We start from the raw sequence: 13,242 nt of genomic DNA on the forward strand, positions 1-13,242 counted from the left end.
TTGGGAATATGCCAAGAATGTCTACACATGTTTTGTGGACTTGGAGAAGGCATATGACCGGGTTCCTTGGGATAAGCTTTGGCAAGTAGTACAGGAGTATGGAGTGGATGGCCAACTATTAGTTGCCATCAAGTCTCTGTATGAATGCCCAGAGTTTTGTGTCAGGGTAAACAGCACAAAGTCTGAACCTTTCACGGTCTCCGTTGGCCTCTGCCAAGGGGTGTGTTCTGTCACCTCTCCTTTTCATAATATTTATGGACTGGATTGATAGGCACAGCCGAGGCAGCGAGTGTGTCAGAATTGGAAGATGTAGCATTGGATGTCTTCTTTTTGCAGATGACCTAGTTCTGCTTAGCTCTTCCACAGATGACCTCCAGCAGACCCTGGATAGGTTTGTAGCTGTTTGTGCAGATGCCAGAATGAAGATCAGCGTGGCCAAAACTGAAAACATTTGTGGTCTCAAGACAACCATTCCAGTGCACTCTATATGTAAGTGGAGTCCCAATGATGCAGGTGGAGAAGTTTAAATACCTTGGGTCCATATTCACGAATGATGGAAAATGGAACGTAGAACTAGATACTTGAATTGGCTTAGCAAGCTCAATATTGCGGGAGCTTGGCCGTTCGGTAGTATTGAAGCGGGAGTTAAGCCAGAAGGCAAAGCTGGCTGTCTTCAATACAGTCCCATCCTCACCTATGGTCACGAGAGTTGGGTAATGACCGAAAGAATGCGGACACGAATCCAAGCGACTGAAATGAGGTTCCTTCGAGGGGTTGCGGGGCTGACAAGACTCGACAGAGTCAGAAGCTCTGCAATTCGGGAAATCCTCAATACTTAACCGCTGCTTCTCCGTGTTGAGAGATCACAGTTACGTTCGTACGGGCACCTGGTCAGAATGCCACAAGACAGGCTCCCTCAGCAGGCCCTCTTTGCCAAGCCAGAGTGTGGGAGGCCACGTGGAAGGCCAAGGAATCACTGGATAGATTATATCCAAAACCTTGGGTGGACACGTTTGGGAATCCTACCAGAACACCTGAGCTTGGTGGCAGAGGATCGTGACCATTGGAAGTTCCTCTTGCAGCTGTTGCCCCCACAACCCAATTAGGAAAGGTGGGCCTTGAATATGTATGTGGTTTTATATCAAATTTTTTTTAGAAGCTGAAGAAGTTCACCTGAAGATATTCAGAAACATTTAGGCAGTGGTAGTACTAGTTGAAAGAGCTTAACTAGGGGCTCTTTCAATCAGTATAAATGTTATTCTCTTACCCAACCAAGCTTGATTATTCTGGTGTGTGGTATACACACTTTAGCCAATCAACATTAAACTTGTCTTAATACATGTTGCAAAGTATCTAGGAGTTAAATTGGTATAATAGATTGGGAAAATCTCTATAGACCACATTTCAACATGGATGGGGGTATCACCACTTATTTGGTATCTGAAATGACCAAAATCATGTTTTATATCTAAGTTTTGACCTCCATCCTACATGATCAGAACTACATCACCCATGATATAAAGTACTATAGGTTCCCAAGAGAATTATGAGAATAGAGCTTTTGTAGTAATTATCTATAAAAAGGAAAATAAAACTGCAATGTGAGAATAAGAGAAATTTTCTTACTGATTGCTCTAGACAAGATTTATGCAAGCACTTGAGAACAGGCTAAAACATGTAAAACTTGGGCTGCATTCAGGCTAAGATGTTAGATTTTAATTAGCTGAGAAATCATGGAAATATAACAAGGATTTATATTTAAGTTTGGTTGGTCTGGTCCTATTATATATGGGACCAGACCACCCAGAAAAATATACATACTGCAAAATGGAAATCGGCAGTTAGAATAGAAAGGTACACGAAGATAGTTTGATATAAAATCAGATGTAAGGCAAGGACACACACCAAAGCCACTCATTTTTAAGAGATCCTAAAGTGAAACTAAACCTGATATCAAAACTGGATATGTAACTTAACTCACTTTATATAGATGTTATATTGAATTAAATCAAATGCAAGTCTAGAATTATTCGAGTAGATTATATAAATGCAGTAAGAAATTTGGTAAAAATAACAAGAAACTATGCAAATACAGGAACACTAAAAACCTACAGAATAAAATATTCTAGCTATTTAGACAGTTTTTAATTTAAATCATTAAAATTTAAAAGAAAAAGCTGCTAGGGGATACCAGTTGAATAATATGGAATAAGAGAAATTAGTTAAGACACTAAACTAGCAATACAAGTGCTCAGTTTTAATTTATGTATCTGATCTGAGAGTTGGTGAGAGAACATTTCGGACTGAGGAGTGAACAGATGGAAATGGTGGTATCACGTTAAAATTTAAGATTCGAATTCTAAAAATGTAAAGTTCCTAGAGTGTGTGGGCAGAATTAATCTAAAGGTGGTATGGTCAAACAGAATGGAAAAGGAAGTTTGATGCTAAGAAAGATGAAAACAAGATGTAGGTGAGTCGATGCAGTTAGAAGTGCCTTAAACTTGAAATATAAAATCTGATAATACTGGAGTTAAACTAATTTAGTGGAAACTAATAGGAAGTCGGTAATTAAAAAAAAAAATTCATGTAGTACTAATCACAGTATCCTATACACTTTTTCAAGGTGCAATCAGTAATATTATACCTAGAGGCCTGAAGTGCCATAAAAACCAAGTTCATTCCATAGCTACATGTGGAAAGCCCCAAGGTCACAGATAGACAAGAAGTTCAAAATTTTCTGTATACTTTGTGCAGCACATAAGTGAATATTTTTCATTCCTGCTTCCAAACAAGTTCACTATAAGAGATTAGTTCCAGGAGGGGGAAAGTAATTCAAGTTCCCCAAATTTACTTCAACCATTTTTACATGTATTTAATTTGCTATTAACTCATTTTTTAACTGCACATTTAGAGATTCACAGGGGGGGGGGGGGGATGTAACATTTAGATCAGTGTTTTTTTTTTTTTTTTCATTTCATTTATCCAAGACCTGCCAAATTCAGTTGATAATTAGAAATTTTTAGAATCTGTTGCAAAATTTTTTTTAAATAATAAAAAAATGAATATTTTAATAATTTAACTGAATTGTGCACAAAGCATGTATATCAATTTTGCAGTGAAAGGCTTTGGAAAATGCAGTTATTTATTAACATTCCTTAATAAAGTGGGATTTTATTTCTACTGGGATTAGCTGGTTTATGGATGAATCCTGTAAGTAAACCTGAAAACAAAAATCCTTTCATTCTGGCCAAGATGATGCTGGCACACATGGGCTTATTAGCATTTTCTGTAGTACCCTTTTATATACAGGAATCTTCAAATGCCAAAACGCTCATTTCAAAAGGACTAAAATCATTTTCTTGAAGTGATCAGATAAACAAGGGACCTGATGAACATGCTATGTGTAAATATCAAGAAATAAGGGTTTTATATTAAATGCTCTATATTTCATGTTTAATACCTTATTAGAATGAGTACATCAAATGAACATTTACATGATACTATAACTAACCCATGAGAAACTAAAGCCATTAAACAAGACAGCCAATGGAGTGCAAGGCTCATTACAGGGATGTGAAAGTATGTAAAGAATAAAAATATCTAAATTAAAAATAAAATAACATTGCATACAGAGTACATATTCAAAATGAATGAATAAAGTGACATGAATTCTAGTATGACATATAATTAACATATACGAGGGTGGTCTAAAACTTTCTCGGCCTAACAATGAAAAAACGAATTTATAATTTCAAAATTTTTATTTTTCAACATTTATTCCAGCAATGCTCATGTGGTTATCAGCAAGATTTGCAAAATAACCCTCTACAGCTGCAATCACCTCTTGACTTGTAGAAAAAATGCTGACCAGTGAGGAACAGTTTTAGTTTTGGGAGGAGATAGAAGTCACAGGGAGCCAAATTTGGGGAATAGGGTGGATGTTCCAACAATTCATAGTGCAGATCCCTTAATTTTCCCACTGCCAAAACACTTGTGGGAAGGTGCATTGTCCTGATGAAAGATGATTTTTTTTCTTCTTCTGCAAACCAGGTCTTTTCTCACGAATTTTTTCGTCTAATCTGGTTAAAAGATCAGAATAATATTCCCATCTATTGTTTTACTTTTTAAGATAATTATAAAAACAAAATGCCTTTAGCATCTCAAAACACCAATGCTATGATCTTTCCTGCTGATGGCATCAACTGTCTTCTCTGGTACTAAACAACTGGCTTCTGTCCACTGTTTTGACTGCTGTTTGGATTCTAGTGGATAATGGTGAATCCAAGTCTCATCCATAATAATAAATCGACACACAAAATCAGTTTATTCTTGTTAAAACACTCCAAGCATTGTTCAGAAATTTTATTGCGATTGCATTTTTGATTGGCTGTGAGCAAGCGAGCGTGGCATCCATCTTGTGCAGAGCTTTTTCATATGTAATTCTTCATGCAAAATATATCCTACACGTTCTTCGACTCGCCTGTCATCCAATACCATATTGTACACTTGATCAATGACTTCTAGTGTTGTTACACTTTTTGGATGCCCTTCACGTAGATCATCTTCAAAGCTGGTATGGCCATGTTTAAACTCGGCAGCCCATTTCTTAATTGCCAAAGACTAAGAAGAGTGCCCATAAACTTTTATGAATGAATTTCTTTTGGCATTAGACCTTTTACAAAGAATTTTATAACTGCACTATACTCAATTTTATCCATTGCAAGTCTAGAACTATTTGAGTAGATTATATAAATGCAGTAAGAAATTTGGTAAAAATAAGAAACTATGCAAACACAGGAACACTAAAAACCTACAGAATAAAATTTTTGAACTTTTCATACCACCCTCATATGTAGATATGCAAAAAGGATATAAAGAACTGCATATACATATTCAAATAAGTGCAGTAAGAATTCTTGCTAACAAATAATCCAAATTACTAACTTACAGTATTTTAAAATTCTTAGACATCACCATAATTTAGATTAGGATAATTACAAATGCTATGAAGCTCTTCATAATGAACCTAAACCACAATGGTCTAAAAATGTCAAAATTCTGAGAAATTGTGACTAAACCTCTTACTAATAATCTAATTTTGTAACATACAATTTTTACACATCCAGGGATATATGCACATTTATAGTGGTTTTTTTTTTTTTTTTTAGACTTTATATTCAAAAAGCATTAATTGTATATGTTCACTATATGCAGTTTTTTTTCCCTAATATCAAAAAAATGTTAAAACTTTCTCCTTTTTCATATCCCAGTAAAAACCTTACAACTCCATTGCCCATTAGTTATGTTTGTTTATATCTGAGTAAATAAGTTGTTTTCCATAGTTCCTAATATTGTGACTGGCTGGATAACAGTAAGAAATTAAATAATGTCATTCCATTTTCACTTCATGTAACTATTTTTCTTGTGTGTCTTCTGATGTAAAGAAGACTCATGAAATTAAAGTGTATAAGGAACATCCATTTCATTCAAACCAGTTTGCCACCTTTATAAATAGCAGCATTTAACACCGATGCTCATTTTATACTACAATCTCAATGCGAAATTATGTATTTGAAGAAAAAGGTCCAATTTTCCACAAAAAACCTATGCAAGCAACTTATAATTTTACACCACATTATACTATTGAACCAACTTGCCAATCTTTTCTTCATTATTCAGGGACTACAGGGTAAACAAAATTAAAGTATCCTTGTTTAAGGCCTCGTGGAGAATCATCTAGCGATCCAAATCCTGAAAAACTGCAGGAATGCATTTACATCATGCAGAAGCGGTACAAGAGAGCATGCACACACTAGTTCCGAAATTCAATACCAATGGTATGGCAAATGCTAAATGCATGGAATATGCATATCATGCAACTCCACAGGCATCAGGAAGGTTTAAAAAGGGACATTTTCCCCCTTCATTCTGGTTGTTAATACAATGATAGCACTAACCTTGCCCCAATATGCTTTCCTCGTGAATTTCATAGCATGAACAAATGTCGATGACATCTATCTCCGTGTGCTGTGTAATGATTAGTATTGAAGAAATGGGGATTGGGAATCAGACCTGGCAGAGGTTGAAAACCAACTGGTTCATAACAAGTGCATGAAGTTGCTACTGCCATTGTGGAGCAGGTTCATGAATAACAATATTGGTTCCAGCAGTGAACATGCTGTATCAAGACACATGGATGTGCTTTACATAACAATGTGAAACACTCTATGGAACATTCTGCATTTCTACCCATTCAAGATAACCCAGATACAGGACCAGGTATGGGCTATGTAAAACCTGCATGCAATCTAACAAATTCCTTTGCATTTACCCAAAGTTACTATCTGATGCAGGATTTACACTTTCATTTATCACTGACCATTCTTCTTCAAGGACATTCACCACTTGAGTCCTGTGACTTGACTAGTTGTTGTGAGCAGTATGGCTATATGATACACAATTTTGTTGTGCCATAGTTACAGCAGAGCCTGTGCAAGGACCCAGTCATTTTCACGCAGGATGGTGCCCCTCCATGCATCAGTTAATCTGTACAGGAGGTTCTTTGAGAACATTTGATGGAAGCGAGCCATGCATTTCCTACTGCATGGCTGCCTCCATTCACCTGATCTGACTTCATGACTTGGAGAAATACCCAGAACCACAGTGGTTCTGGGTATTTCTCAAAGACAGGGTTTATCGGGATCATCCTGGTAACTTGCCTACACTGAAAGACGGCATACGCAGCTGATGTGCAACTTCAATCCTGACCAGCTGCATTCTGTAGCATACTAGGAAAGGCAGAACATTGAACAGTACAACTTGTAATGGAAGTGAATAAAAATGTTATTTATGCTTGTCATTTTTCTCCTCCTTACACACATATGAAAGAGATTAAATCCACATTCACCATATAGTGCCCCTGGTGGCAAGTTTTGGAACTATCCCCCTTCAGATATCACTTCCGTATGATGCACAATCTATTTCTGCAAATTTTCACAGTATTCGAATCACTGGGTGGTGCTCCACAAGGCCTTAAACAGGGATACTTTTGATCACCTTACATTTCAAATAAGTTGTTTTTATGTATGGCAGGTTTATAAACAAGACAATGGAAAGAGTAAAACATTAGGATTTTTGGGAATGGAAGAGTTAATTTCACTTCAACAGAAAAGTCACTTTCCTCAGAAGCCAACATTTAATAACTGGTATACCTTTTCTAAAGCAGATGAACCATGGCATTTATGATCATTTGCTTACAATCTGTTCAACCTATCAAAAATATGAAATTTACTATCCACCAGAATTAGATAAATCTTTATTCTCAGGTCCAACCAAAATAAAAATCTCACAGCACAACTAGCTCATTTTGTATAAAAATTAGTTATCAAATCTATATTAAGAGATGGATAATTTGTTAGAATTTGAGATAGTCCAAATAGTGCAGATGATAATCAGATGGCAGGAAAAGTCTTTATCCAGAAAACTACAAGCAATGCCAGAATGCATTTCTCTTTCAGTATGTCAATTGCATTAACTGATTAGAAATATACTGATGACTTACTGAATTCAACATATCTTGCCACTGCACAAACTTCAAGAATTTGACACATTTTGAGAGATATTTCCATGACTTCTGTTCCTAAGAACTAGCATCTAAGTTATTTAAGTCTTAATACATATACAAGAAACAACAATTTGTTCAGTTTAGCTCTGCTCTCCAGTGATACTACCAGATATGCTTTCAAATAATTCAATGTAAAAACAAACACCGACTTGATCAATATTTTACCCAAGATGCAACCATACATATAGCAAATACAAAACAAAGTCATGCTGCTGAACAGCATGTCTGGTACTATTATATGCAGGATAAGGTCAACAGAATCTGAATCTGCATTAAGGAAGTCACACTACTAGAAGATAAGTATATAAAAATTAACTCAATTTCAAATTATATTGATATGAAAAAGTTAATTTAAAAAGAAAAAAATATTCTCCATTAGGAAGGTCACATCCTGGATCTTTCAGCAAAATTCTCTCTATATATATACACACACATCATTGATCTGTATGTTATTTATAATCAATTTTGACTAGGGCCAGCCATGTAGTACAGAGGACTTCAGAAGCATGAAAATTCTCCTGACCTTATTTTAATATTTTGTAGCTTTTAAAAAAATAAAATCCTGTTTGTAGAAGTGCTTTAACATAGTTTATAACTAAGTGTCAATCCCAATAGGTGATGGGTTAGAAAAAAAAAAAAAAAAAAAATCTGCTTTATTCAAAAGGCGGGCACTATTTCAGAAGTTACTGGTAGCCCGTTCCCTTCCTTTGCCACTGTTAGAAGATAAGTGCAATATCTAGCCTGCATGAAAGTTAAATTTAGAAATCAAAAATTATTATTACAAGTTACCCATCTCTACATACAATGTATGAATCAAGAATGATTTATTTTAGCAATTTAAAAACAGTACATTGTTAAAAATTCATTGAAATTTGCACTTCAGCTAAATTAACCAGAAAAAGCACAACTCAGTTTCTGTAGTAGGAATTTATGCAAAACATAATATACACAATGATGCATTTATGAACCATTCCAAAAGTAAAATAATTAGCATAACCTACTAAGAATAAAGAAAGTAGACCAGAGCACTAAGACTTTCTTTTGGTCAGGTTAATTCCTAGACTTCCACAGGATTTGCTGCAAACGAACTGGAACATGGCTTAACTATGACCAGCCATAGATAAAGGATGGAAAAGCCCTTGCCCTAAATATGCACAAGGTTTAGGCAATCTTTCTACCACCAGGGACTGGATGGAATTGAGACAGCTATGGGCAAGAGCCCTGATTGTAATAAATAATTATTAAAGTACTTTATAATCAGTTTGATAAGAAATTCAACTAAACAAGTAGCTGTTTATGATCATAATTAACAAAAAAACATTTTAAAAAAAATCAAGAAATCTGTGCAAGCAAAATTACAAAAACAAAAGTGACTAATTACTTGTGACTCACCTAATAAACAGCAAAAGAGGTGAAAGCTTATCTGGATTTGGTGCAGCAGAGGTATGATGCTTGAAAGCCATTAAATGGAAGAAGATAGAGAACATATTGTAGATCTGGCATGTTTGAAAAGGAGTTATTTTCAGTTCAATGTGGTTTTATCTTCTCTCTAAAGTTCATTAGTAGATCATTCCCTATTCTTTTACAGGGATGGCCATATAAGTACCTCTGCTATACTAAATCCAGGTAATTATTTCTTGAAATGACATGACAACTATTTTAGCCTGCTTAATCTTTGCTATAAAATCAGTATCACAGTGCTCCCCATAAAAACATCAAAAAAACTGCAAAATAAATTTCAGAATCTATAGAGTATAGTATCACATGAAGTTCCTGGTCTAGCAAAGTTGTTCAATGTTGAATGTGCCTAGTACAAACTTCGCACTGGAGGGTTGCAAAACCTGTTGCATAGTGCTGTATAATGGGCAAGTGGTTAAAACCATTTTATATTTTTATGAACTGTTATAGTCTTAAAGGAGACCGTGTGGAAAACTGTTCCAAATATAAATAGAAGTTTGTGAAGTTGAAAGCTGGAGACAGTGAACAGATAACTAGCATTTGCTTATGTTTATAAGTTCAACATAAAGTGGACAGTCAGTTCAGACCAGAATTCATGCCCTACAGAAGAGCAGTTTTGAAAAAAGTGGCTACAATGAGTGTGAGAAAGCTTTGAGTTGTTTTTTTTTAATGAAGGCTATGGTTCTCACTACCATGCAAATCCCAAATGCACATGTTCTTCAGCAGAAAAGGACACCTAGAAAAAGCGGATGTCCTAGTTTTACTAAACTTGAAGGCGGAGAAGGCTATGGACGTTTATACAAGGAAAGGCCAGAGGCACAATTCATCCAAAAAGATTAAACCTTGTATCATATGTGTGTGGTGGAAAGACATGATAGTGCTGTAGTTGACAAGGTTATCCTACTCCAAAGGATCAGTGTTTAGTCTTCACTGCTAAGCTCTAGTTATCTTAAGTTTAAAAATGGCATCCTGGAGAGCAAGTATTCTTTTGCAAAAAGTCTTTGCCAAAACAACTTAGGCACATTTGAATTTCTTGGGGATGTGGAGACATCCGTTACAAATATAATTCAAATAAATTAAGCATTCAATCTTCATATGGTAGAAAACACATATTTGCATTTTAGCCTACAATAGAAGAAATCTCATGACTGATGTGTCTTCTGATGAATAGTGAAAATAGAAAGTGCAATAGAAAGTCATAAAAATTACATGAAATCAAAAAAGATGACATTTAAAATCAGCTAATGATGAAGCCTACTGTGCAATAGAAAACAATAACACAAATGGTTTGCAGGTCAGACATGAGTAATTTTGCAGGATGTTTTTTTGGTTAGGACTAGTTTTCTTCTCCTTCACACAAGATAAATTAAGATATTGTATGATACAGGGAAAAACATTTGTAGATTTTCAAACAACTCACATGAAAATTTTCAAATCCTCCATACACCATATTATAAAGAAATAATAAGCACGTTTTTCATTAAAACAATTCATGTGTAACTATAGGTTCAACTTCAACTGCAAAAAAAAAAAAAAAAAATTAAAAATCACATGAAAAAATTTTTGCTTTTACAATCTAACCTATAAGACAGGACAGCAAGGAGAGTTTAGCTAGCTTATATATTTCCAGCAGTAAAATGAAGGAAGATCTTTGCTGGGATTTGCTTTAGATTCATACCAAAATTTGGCCATGAGACCAATGTATTATGTCTAAATTGTGTGTATTCTGGCCAGTTTGTTTTGCAGAATAAGAAAAAAAAAAAAAAAAAAATCTGAGTGGGAGAACCCTGCCACCTCCATGAGACTGGCTAACTCTCCTTCAACTGAAAAGTCCTAATAAAGATTCTTGGCATCCTAGATATGATTTGAACCCCCAAACTTAACAGAGAGTATCATCAATGCATCTGAGCCTTGCAAGGTACATATAAATGAAAAAAAATTAGTATACAGTCAAACTGCAGATGTGGTTAGAAATTCATAAATGAAAAGTACAAAACCCATGGGGTACTCTACCATTGGTGGGGGGAAATGCATGGGGAGAAAGCCATTCGCCATGACAGAGGAAATTGACAATCCAGTTGCAAAAAAAAAAAAAAAATGGTTTGACCACAGAGTAATAAGTAGACTCTTGGGTAAGGTCTGATCAAAAGGCCCTGTAAATATATAGAATGATCACAAGTTTCATTTCACACTTTCTGATAGTTTGTTCACGAACGGATAACATTAGCAAAAAATTGCTGTAGATCTAGTGGTTATCAATTAACTGGCAATTCAGTATCTCTCCATGCTGTAGGAGAGATACTGAACAATTCATAACTAATTCAGGTCTGATGAAAGACCACCGCTGGCATGTAGCAAGTTCTTTTTCATAAAGCATAGGTAATTCATCTTGATCACAAGTCTAGGTTGTTATAATTTTCCACTTCTGCCACCAAGATGGGAGAAGTGGAAAAAAGCAAGCGTTTTCTGCATATGGCCTATTGAAGTCTAACTTGCTAATAGTCGTTATAGCTGTATAAAGTGTTGCAATGATAGACAATATAAAGCTGAAGTTTCTGATTAAGTCACTTGCAAAATGTGGTATTTTCTTGGACTGCCTATACACCTTTTAGAAAATTAGGTGCTTAGATGTCTGGTATTTGAGGGAACTAAATTTATTATAGTCTAACCAAGTGGAAAAAACTTCCAATATCTTTCTCTAAATCCAGAGTAATTTAATAATAAGGTGAGAACACCATTTGGCAATTCATATAGGTAAATATGACCTCTACATTGCTTCCACCTTAGTATCACCACTTCTAGGTCTGGCTCCCACTGACGAGACCTCAAAGGTCGAAAACTGGTCTGGGTAGTGGCTCTTCCCTTAATGCATACCATTATACATGTCTGCAAGGAGATGTGCTTTGCATTATGGGAGATACTAAGACAAGTAGTGATGAGAGCTTGGTCCACCTTTACCACGAGTTGCCTCAGTCCTGAAGATACTTCAGGCACAAACTTTGTTTGCTTACTACTTGGATAAAAGGATTAAACTAAATTTATTATAGTCTAACCAAGTGGAGAAAAAAACTTCCAATAAGATCTAGATAGAGTGATTGATCCAGTAAGAAATGCCTTAGAAGATTGAAATATAAGATCTGATATTGTAGTCTTAACAGATTCATTTAGAAGAAATTTGTCAACAGGAAGTTAGTAATGAAGTATTCATGTAATTATAGATATTATTGCAGAATTTTCAAATGCTTGTTTTGAAAATCATTATGTTAAAGATTTGTATTTTTTTAAAAGTCACATCTATTAAAATAAATAAGCTTTTGTTTTCTTAGAGTATTTCACAGTTAAAAATATTTTAGTGTAAAATGATTAACTGAAAATTGGATTTTAATTGGTCTGAACACAACCAAGGGATGATTCTCAATGTATGGAAATCACTCATAAGATCTCTCCACATAGTTTAATTTCACAGCTAATTATAGGATGCACCTGCTTAACAATGACTAACCAAGTGCTAGCATCCACGCTCCACATATTTGCACTGTGTAACGATTCCTATGAATTCGTATTTTTCATTTATGTATTGATATTCATATGTGTATATTCATCTAACCCAGAAGAAGCCACCAGTTAATGTGGTGAAAGTACTCTTATCAAATTTCCAACTAATTAAAGCCAAATTTTCAGTTATCTTATTTAAGTCACTTAAAGTTACTAAAATCCAACATGATACAAGTTATGAAATTTTTGCAGTGTCCTCAATGTATACAAAATACTATAAGTGTAAGCAAATAAAGTTTGTGAGCGAAGTAGCTTCACAACTATGATACTTGACTTTGCATCAATTGCCTTAACATCCCATAATTCAAGCCACATATCCTTACAGGCATGTATGATTGATTCGATGCATCATGGAAAGGGCCACTACCCAGACCAGTTTCAACCTTGGAGGTTGAAGATGGTATCAGTGGGAGCCAGATCCAGAAGAGATGCCAAGGGTGAAGTGATGCAGTAGTAGTTTCCCATATGAGTAGTCAAAAGGTGTCACCACCTTATTACTAAAGTACTCTGAATTAGAGATAGATGTTAAGTTTTTTTCACTTGGTTATACTGTAAATTAAATATGCAAGAAAGCTATTTTAAAAAATACAGTATTACTTATGGAA

The 13,242-nt window shown here is 35.0% G+C and overlaps 1 protein-coding gene across 6 annotated transcripts in view; it reads right to left on the reverse strand.

Annotated features, from left to right (window-relative positions):
• drn (zinc finger AN1-type doctor no) overlaps window positions 1-13,242 on the reverse strand; it is a 112,859-nt gene that overhangs the window by 74,874 nt on the left and 24,743 nt on the right. For 3 of the 6 annotated variants that reach the window (XM_090412562.1, XM_090412561.1, XM_090412563.1), the window contains exon 2: window positions 8,626-8,845. The exons of 2 other annotated variants lie outside the window; for them this stretch is intronic. The gene's annotated coding sequence lies outside the window, so the exon portion shown is untranslated. The remainder of the gene's footprint in view (window positions 1-8,625; window positions 8,846-13,242) is intronic. One more of the 6 variants, XM_090412564.1, reaches the window with a different exon arrangement.

The sequence above is a fragment of the Typopeltis vanoorti genome, chromosome 23 (genome assembly GCF_054136105.1).
Source record: "Typopeltis vanoorti isolate ZY-2024b chromosome 23, IOZ_Tvanoo_1.0, whole genome shotgun sequence".
Lineage (NCBI taxonomy): Eukaryota > Metazoa > Arthropoda > Arachnida > Uropygi > Thelyphonidae > Typopeltis > Typopeltis vanoorti.